This window comes from Ursus maritimus, assembly GCF_017311325.1.
Source record: "Ursus maritimus isolate PB19 chromosome X unlocalized genomic scaffold, ASM1731132v1 scaffold_X1, whole genome shotgun sequence".
NCBI classification, from domain to species: Eukaryota; Metazoa; Chordata; class Mammalia; order Carnivora; family Ursidae; genus Ursus; species Ursus maritimus.
The window spans coordinates 69,482,557-69,490,839 of NW_024423319.1; the positions used below are offsets into that span (position 1 = coordinate 69,482,557).

At 38.5% G+C, this 8,283-nt stretch overlaps 1 non-coding gene across 1 annotated transcript; it reads left to right on the forward strand.

The window, feature by feature from the left end:
• Positions 1-4,313: 4,313 nt before the first annotated feature.
• LOC121103877 lies at positions 4,314-4,495 on the forward strand. Its single transcript, XR_005836168.1, has one exon. It is a non-coding gene; the product is annotated as a U2 spliceosomal RNA (small nuclear RNA).
• Positions 4,496-8,283: the final 3,788 nt, after the last annotated feature.

An 8,283-nucleotide genomic window follows, 5' to 3' on the forward strand; every position in this document is an offset into this window, starting at 1 on the left:
TGTGGTCCATATATACAATGGAATATTACTCAGCTATCAGAAGGAACGAGTTCTCAAAATTTGCTGCAACATGGACGGCACTGGAGGAGATAATGCTAAGTGAAATAAGTCAAGCAGAGAAAGACAACTATCATATGATTTCTCTCATCTATGGAACATAAGAACTAGGATGATCGGTAGGGGAAGAAAGGGATAAAGAAAGGGGGGTAATCAGAAGGGGGAATGAAACATGAGAGACTATGGACTATGAGAAACAAACTGAGGACTTCAGAGGGGAGGAGGGTGGGGGAATGGGATAGACCGGTGATGGATAGTAAGGAGGTCACGTATTGCATGGTCCACTGGGTGTTACATGCAACTAATGTATCATCGAACTTTATAGCAAAAACCAGGGATGTACTGTATGGTGACTAAGATAATATAATAAAAAAACATTTAAAAAATCATCATCAGGTACTAGACAATAGGAGCCAATAGTACATTAAAAGGATTATTCACCACGACCAAGGGGGATTTATTCCTGCAATGCAAGGCTGTTTCAACTTTGGCAAATTAATCAATGTGATACATACATTAATGAAAGAAAAACAAGAATCATAGGATCCTCTCAACTGATGGAGAAAAAGCATTTGACAAAATACAACATCCTTTCTTTTTTTTCTTTTTTTAATGTTATGTTAGTCACCATACAATACATCATCGGTTTGTGATGTAGTGTTCCATGATTCATTCTTTACATATACCACCCAGTGCTCCATACAATACATATGCTCCTTAATACCAATCACTGGGATAGCACTTCCCCCTCCCCCTCCCCCTTCCCACTAAAACCCTCAGTTTGTTTCCCAGAGTCCATAGTCTCTCATGGTTTGTCTTTACTTTGGTTCCCCTCCTTCATTTTTCCCTTCCTTCTCCTAATGTCCTCCCTGGTATTCCTTATGTTCCACAAATAAATGAAAACACGTGATAGTAGTCTTTCTCTGCTTGACTTATTTCACTTAGCATAATCTCCTCCAGTTCCACCCATGTTGATGCAAATGTTGGGTAATCATCCTTTCTGTTGGCTGAGTAATATTTCATCGTATATGTGGACAACATCTTTATCCATTTGTCTGTTGAAGGGCCTCTTGGCCCCTTCCACAGTTTGGCCTCTGTGGACATTGTTGCTATGAACATTGGGGTGCATATGGCCCTTCCTTTCACTATTCCGTATCTTTGGTGAAAATAACAAGTAGTGCCATTTCTAGATCATATTTCTAGATCATTTCTAGCTATATTTTTAACTTTTTAAAGAACTTTCACACTGTTTTCCAAAGTGGTTGTAGCAACATGCATTCCCACCAACAATGTAAGAGGGTTCCCCTTTCTCCACATCCTCTACATTTATTGTTTCTTGCCTTGTCAATTTTTGCTATTCTAACTGGTATAAGGTGGTATCTCAACATGATTTTGATTTGAATTTCCCTGATGGCAAATGATGTTGAACATTTTTTCATGTGTTGTTAGCCATTCCTGTGTCTTCATTGGAAAAGTGTCTCTTCATACCTTCTGCCCATTTTTTGACTTGATTATTTGTTTTTTGGGTGTTGAGTTTGAGGAATTCTTTATAGATCTTGAATTAGCCCTTTATCTGTAGTGTCATTTGTAAATATCTTCTCCCATTCTGTGGGTTGTCTCTTTGTTTTGTTGACTGTTTCCTTTGCTGTGCAGAAACTTTTTTCTTGATGAAATCTCCAAAGTTCATTTTTGCTTTTGTTTCCCTTGCCTTTGGAGATGTGTCTAGCGTGAAGTTTCTGTGGCTGATGTTGAAGAGGTTACTGCCTATATTCTCCTGTATGAGTTTGATGGATTCCTGTCTCACATTGAGGTCTTTAATTCATTTAGAGTTTATCAGTGTGTGTGGTGTGAGAGAATAGTAATTTCATTCTTCCATATACAGTGGTCCAATTTTCCCAGCACCACTTATTGAAGACACTGTCTTTTTTCCATTGGATGTTTTTTCCTACTTTGTAGAATATTAGTTGACCATAGAGTTGAGAGTCCATTTTTGGAGTCTATATTCTGTTCCACTTTTCTCTGTGTCTGTTTTTGCACCAGTACTATGCTGTCTTGGTGATCACAGATTTGTAGTATAGCTTGATATCAGGCAGCGTGATGTCACCAGCTTTGGTTTTCTTTTCAACAATTCCTTGGTGATTTGGGGTCTTTTCTGGTTCCATACAAATTTCAGGAGTGTTTATTCCAGCACTTTGAAAAATGGCATTGGTATTTTCATAGGGATGTCATTGAAAGTATAGATTGCTCTAGGTAGCATACATAGTTTAACAAGGTTAATCCTTTCGATCCATGAGCATGGAATGTTTTTCCATCTTTTTGTGTCTTCTTCAACGTCTTTCACTAGTGTTCTGCAGTTTCTAGAGTATAGGTCCTTTACCTCTTTGGTTAGGTTTATTCCGAGATACATTATGTTTTTTGGTCCTATTGTAAATGGAATCGATTCCCTAATTTCTCTTTCTACACTTACATTGTTAGTGTATAGGAAAGCAACTGATTTTTCTGCATTGATTTTGTATCTTGACACATTACTGAATTGCTGTATGAGTTCTAGTAATTTGGGGGTGGAGTCTTTTGGGTTTTCCACATAAAGTATCATGTCATTTGTGAAGAGTGAGAGTTTTACTTTTTCTCTGCAAATTTGAATAACTTTTATTTCTTTTTCTTGTCTCAATGCTGTTGCTAGGACTTCTGGTACTTGTTGAAAAATAATGGCAAGAGTGGGCATCCTTATGTGTCCCTGATCTTAAGGGAAAGGCTCTCAGCTTTTTCCCATTGAGAATGATATTCAATGTGGGCTTTTCATAGATGGTTTTTATGAAATTGAGGAATATACCCTCTATCCCTACACTCTGAAGAGTTTTAATGAGGAAAGGATCCTGTATTTCTCAAATGCTTTTTCTGCATCAATTGAGAGGACCATATGATTCTTGTCTCTTCTCTTATTAACGTGTTCTATCACATGATTTATTTGCGAATGTTGAACCACCCCTGCATCCCAGGGATGAATCCCACCTGGTTGTGATGGATAATCCTTCTAGTGTACTTTTGGATCCTATTAGCTAGGATCTTGTTGTGAATTTTGGCATCCATATTTATCAGGGATAATGGTCTGTAATTCTCCTTTTTGATGGGGTCTTTGCCTGGTTTTGGGATCAAGGTAATGCTGGTCTCATAGAATGAGTTTGGTAGTTTTCCTTTGTTTCTATTTTTTGAAACAGTTTCAGGAGAATAGGAATTATTTCTTCTTTGAATGTTTGGTAGAATTCCGCAGGGAATCCATCAGGCCCTGGACTCTTGTTTTTGGGAAGGGTTTTGATCACTGCTTCAATATCTTCATTGGTAATTGGCCTATTTTGGTTGTCAATTTCTTCCTGTTTCAGTCTTGGTAGTGTATAGGTTTCCAGGAAGGCATCCATTTCTTCCACATTGCTTAATGTATTGGAATATAGTTGTTGATAATAATTTCTAATAATTGTTTCTATTTCTCTGCTGTTAGTCATGATCTTTTCCCTTTTATCCATAATTTTATTACTTTGGTTCCTTTTTCTTTTTTGGAGGGTATGTCTGGCCAGTGGTTTATCGATCCTATTAATTCTTTCAAAGAACCAACTTCTTGTTTTGTTGATCTGCTCTACTGTATTTCTGCTTTCTCATTCATCTGTCCTGCTCTAATCTTAAATCTCTTCTCGTGTGTGGCTTGGGCCTACTTTGTTGTTCCATCTCCAGTTGTTTAAGGTGTGAGTATAGGGTCTGTATTTTAGAGTTTTATATTCCTTTGAGTGAGGCTTGGATGTCTATGTATTTCCCACTTAGGAACGCCTTGCAGGATCCCATAGGTTTAGGACCAATGTGTTTCCAATCTCATTGGTTTCTATAAATTGTTTAAGCTCTTCTTCAATCTCCTGGTTTACCCAAACATTTTTTAAAAATTTTTTGATTATGTTATGTCAGTCACCATACAGTACATCATTAGTTTTTGATGTAATGTTCCGTGATTCATTGTTTGCATATAACACCCAGTGCTCCTTGCAATGTGTGCCCTCCTTAATACCCATCACCAGCCTATGCCAATCCCCAAACCCCCCCAAAACCGTCAGTTTGTTTCTCAGAGTCCATAGTCTCTTGTGGTTCATTCTGCCTTCTGTTTACCCCCCCCTTCATTCTCCTACCGATCTCACTGCTATTTCTTATGTTCCATACATGAGTGAAACCATATGATAATGTCTTTCTCTGATTCACTTATTTCACTTAGCATAAGCGCTTCTCGGCCTTTTGGCCAAGATCAAGTGTAGTATCTGTTCTTGTCAGTTATACCCAAACATTTTTAAGCAGGATGGTACTTAGCTTCCAAGTGTTTGAGTTTCTTCCAAGTTTTTTCTTGTGATCGGCTTCCAGTTTCAAAGCATTGTGGTCTGAGAATATGCAGGGAATAATCTCAGTCTTTTGGTATCAGTTGAGACCTGATTTTTGACCCAGTGTGTGGTCTATTCTGGAGAAAGTTCCATGTGCATTCAAGAAGAATGAGTATTCTGTTGTTTTAGGGTGGAATGTTCTGTATATATCTATGAGGTCCATCTGGTCCAGTGTGTCATTCAAAGCTCTTGTTTCTTTGTTCATTTTCTGCTTTGATGATCTGTCTATTGCTGAGAGTGGAGTGTTGAGGTCCCCTACTATTAAAGTATTATTATCTATATGTCTTTTTATTTTGTTTAACAGTTGACTCATGTAGTTGGCTGCTCCCCTGTTGGGGGCATACATATTTATAACTGTTAGCTCCTCCTGTTGGATATACCCTGTAAGAATGATATATTGTCCTTATGTATCTCTAACTACAGTGTTCAGCTTAATGTCTAATTTGTCTGATATGAGAATTGTTATCCAAGCTTTATTTTGAGGTCCGTTGTCATGAAAAATGGTTCTCCATCCCTTCACTTTCAGTCTGGAGGTATCTTTAGGTTCAAAATGAGTCTCTTGTAGACTTCATATGGATGATCATATCTTTTTATCCAATATGTAACCCTGTGGCATTTATGGGAGAATTTAGGTCATTCATGTTGAGAGTGATTATTGTGAGGTATGATTTTAATGTTGTCATGTTGCCTGTGAATTCTTTGTTTCTATAGATTGTCTATGTAAATGTCTGTTCTGTATCACTCTTGCAGTCTTTCTCCTTTTGTAGAAAACCCCTTAATATTTCTTGCATGATTGGCTCGGTGGTCACATATTCTTTTAGTTTCTGCTGGTCTTGGAAGCTCATTGTCTCTCCATTCATTCTGAGTAACAGCCTTGGAGGATACAGTATCCTTGGCTACATTTTCTTATTTAGTACCCTGAATATGTCTTGCCAGCCATTTCTGGCTTGCCAGGTCTCTGTGGACAGGTCTCACGTTATTCTGACGTTCCTCTCTCTGTATGTAAGAAATCTCTTCCCCCTCACCACTTTCAAGATTGTTTCCTTGGATCTAAGATTTGCAAATTGCACTATTATATGTCATGGTGTTGGTCTGTTCTCATTGACCTTGGGAGGGGTTCTGTCTGCCTCTTGGACACAAATGCTGGTGTCCTTCCCCAGATGAGGGAAATTCTCAGCTACAATTTGCTCAAATATATCTTCTAGACTTCTCTCTTTCTCCACCCCTCAGAGATCCGGATAATTCCAATATTGGAACATTTCATTGAGTCAGTAATCAGTCTCAGCCTAATTTCTTGAAATTGGATTCATTTTTCCCACACTACTTCGTTTTTCTTCTTTTCTATCATCTTATCCTCTAACTCACTAATTTATTCTTCTGCCTCATTTACCCTGGCAGTCAGAGCATCCGGTTTAGACTGCATTGCATACATAGCATTTTTAAGTTTGGCCAGATTAGATATCATTTCAGCCCTTAGAGATTCTATATTTTTGTTGATATTTTCTCAAGCTTAGATATCATCTTGATAACTATTACTCTGAAATCCATTTCTGACATCTTGGTTATATCCATATCCATTGGTTCTGTGACAGAGGCTATAGTCTCTGTTTCTTTCCTTTGTTAGGGGTTCCTCTTCTTTGTCATTCTAATGAGGTGTGGTTGCAGAGATATACAGAGTCCAAATTATTGACCAGGACCTGAAAATATGCACCTGTTTTATAGGGACCTTAGGGATGTGGGCTTCTTGATTTTTCAGCCTGCCTTCTGGGGGAGGAGCCTGCTGCACCAATACTCAGGCAACCCTATTTGGGCAGAGTCTCTGTGTCTCCTGCAAGGGGGAATGGGGGTGGGCACACTGTGAGCCCGTATTTCCGGGCTTTTGTTCTCTGGCGGCTTTCCCTGGCGGTTTGCTGTGCCTCTTCTGAGAGTCAGAGCAGCAGTAGCAAATCTCAGCCTCTGTCTCAGAACAGAGGGATCGCAGACCACTCTGCACTGGGGTTCTGGCCACTTTAACTCTGTTTCTGTTGGTGCTGCTCAACCCTGCAGCGTCCCAGGATATGTGCCCCACAGCCGGCATCCCAGCCTTTTGTGTTTCTAACACCGCCAGCTGCCAGCAGCCGCCTTGCGCTCCGGAGCTCCATTTCTGTGTGGTTCGCACACTCCAGGTTTCCGGTTTTCAGACTGGTCGTGAACGTTTCCCGGCTCACGGTCTCAGTCTGTTCTCTTGTGGGTGCAGGTCCACAAAGTCTGCCTGCCCGCTCCCCAGTGCAGGTGGCTACTGCTTCCCGCGCCTGAACATGGCGGCTCCCTCCCCCTTCCATTTATCTTCTGATATCTGTGCACGGCTTTACAGCTCCCTGCTTCTTACCTCAATACTCATCACTGGAGATGTTCATTTGTAGAGATCCAGAAGCATCTTCCTGCATCTCAGGCTGATTCCGTGGATGTTCAGGATGGTCTGGTACCTATCTAGCTCAACTCAGGGGACCAGCTGAAAAAGGGGACCCCTACTCCTCTGCCATCTTAACTCCTCCCCAACATTGATCATTTTTATTCTGATAGTAATAGTGATATGCCAAAAATAATTTCAAACTAATAATAAATTCTTATTTAACACGACTTTTGAGTTAAGCTCTTTTTTTTTCTTATTTTACCATTAGGAAAATACAGGATAAATCACTTTCATTTGGCATATAAGCTCACTAACTACATTTTTCCTTTTCTTACCTTTAATGTTAGCATTTGCAGTTCTAATTTGCAGATATATGACATTGAAAATAGCAGAAGAATTATCAAAGATATTAATGTACCTGTACCTCAGTTATGTCCCACTATTTTAGTAGAAATTTTACTATCTTGGTCATACTCATACAGTATGAGACCAAGTTCATGCTTGTCTGAGTAAACCACAGCTATTCATTGGCAAGTTCTTTACCCTATACAATCCCTCCTCCTTCTTATTCTCAGTGAGTTCTACCTGTCAAAGCAAAAGCAAATTCTGTTTGGAAAAACACACTTTAAGATATGGTCTCAAGGAATTCACATTAAAAGGAATCTTACAAGAAAGATTAATTCTTGATTTTTCAAATAATATTATAGAACAGACATACAAGCTACCATGAACAAGAGTCAGCAGAAGCAATAAACTATAGATGCAGACTCACAAAGATGTTAGATACTAAACTTATTGAAATAAAATAAGAAATAAGTAGATTTAATATGTTTTAAAAGCATAATGATAGAAAACTATCAAAATGAGCAGCTGTTATTTAAAGAAAAATAGAACTTCTAAGAAAAAGGTGTTCACTAAAATAAGAAATCAATTGACAAAAGTGAAAAGAGAATTAGTGAACTGAAAGTTACATGTGAATTATCAAAAATGCATCACAGAAAGACTAAGAGGTAAAATACAAGAAAGAGAAGTTTAAAAGCATGGTGGATAGAATAAAAGGCCTAACTTGTATCTAATCAAAATTCTGGAGGGGGGAGAAAATAATGAGAATGAGAAAAAGGCAGTATCTGCAGAAATCATAAATGGGAATATTCTGAAATTTATGAAAGCCATCAATCCACAGATTTAGAAGGCACCCTCCACACCACCAAAAAAGAAAAAAAATCCCAAACAGAAAAAATAAACAACAGCCATACCTAGACACATTGTAGTGAAAGTAAAAAGCCTTAAGTGTAAAGAGAAAATATGGAAAATCTCCAGAGAAAAGACAGATTACCTAAAAAGTAATGACAATTAGACTAGTAACAGTTTTCACAGGTCCAACAAAGGAAGCAGCAGGATAAAATTGTCAAATTAGCACCA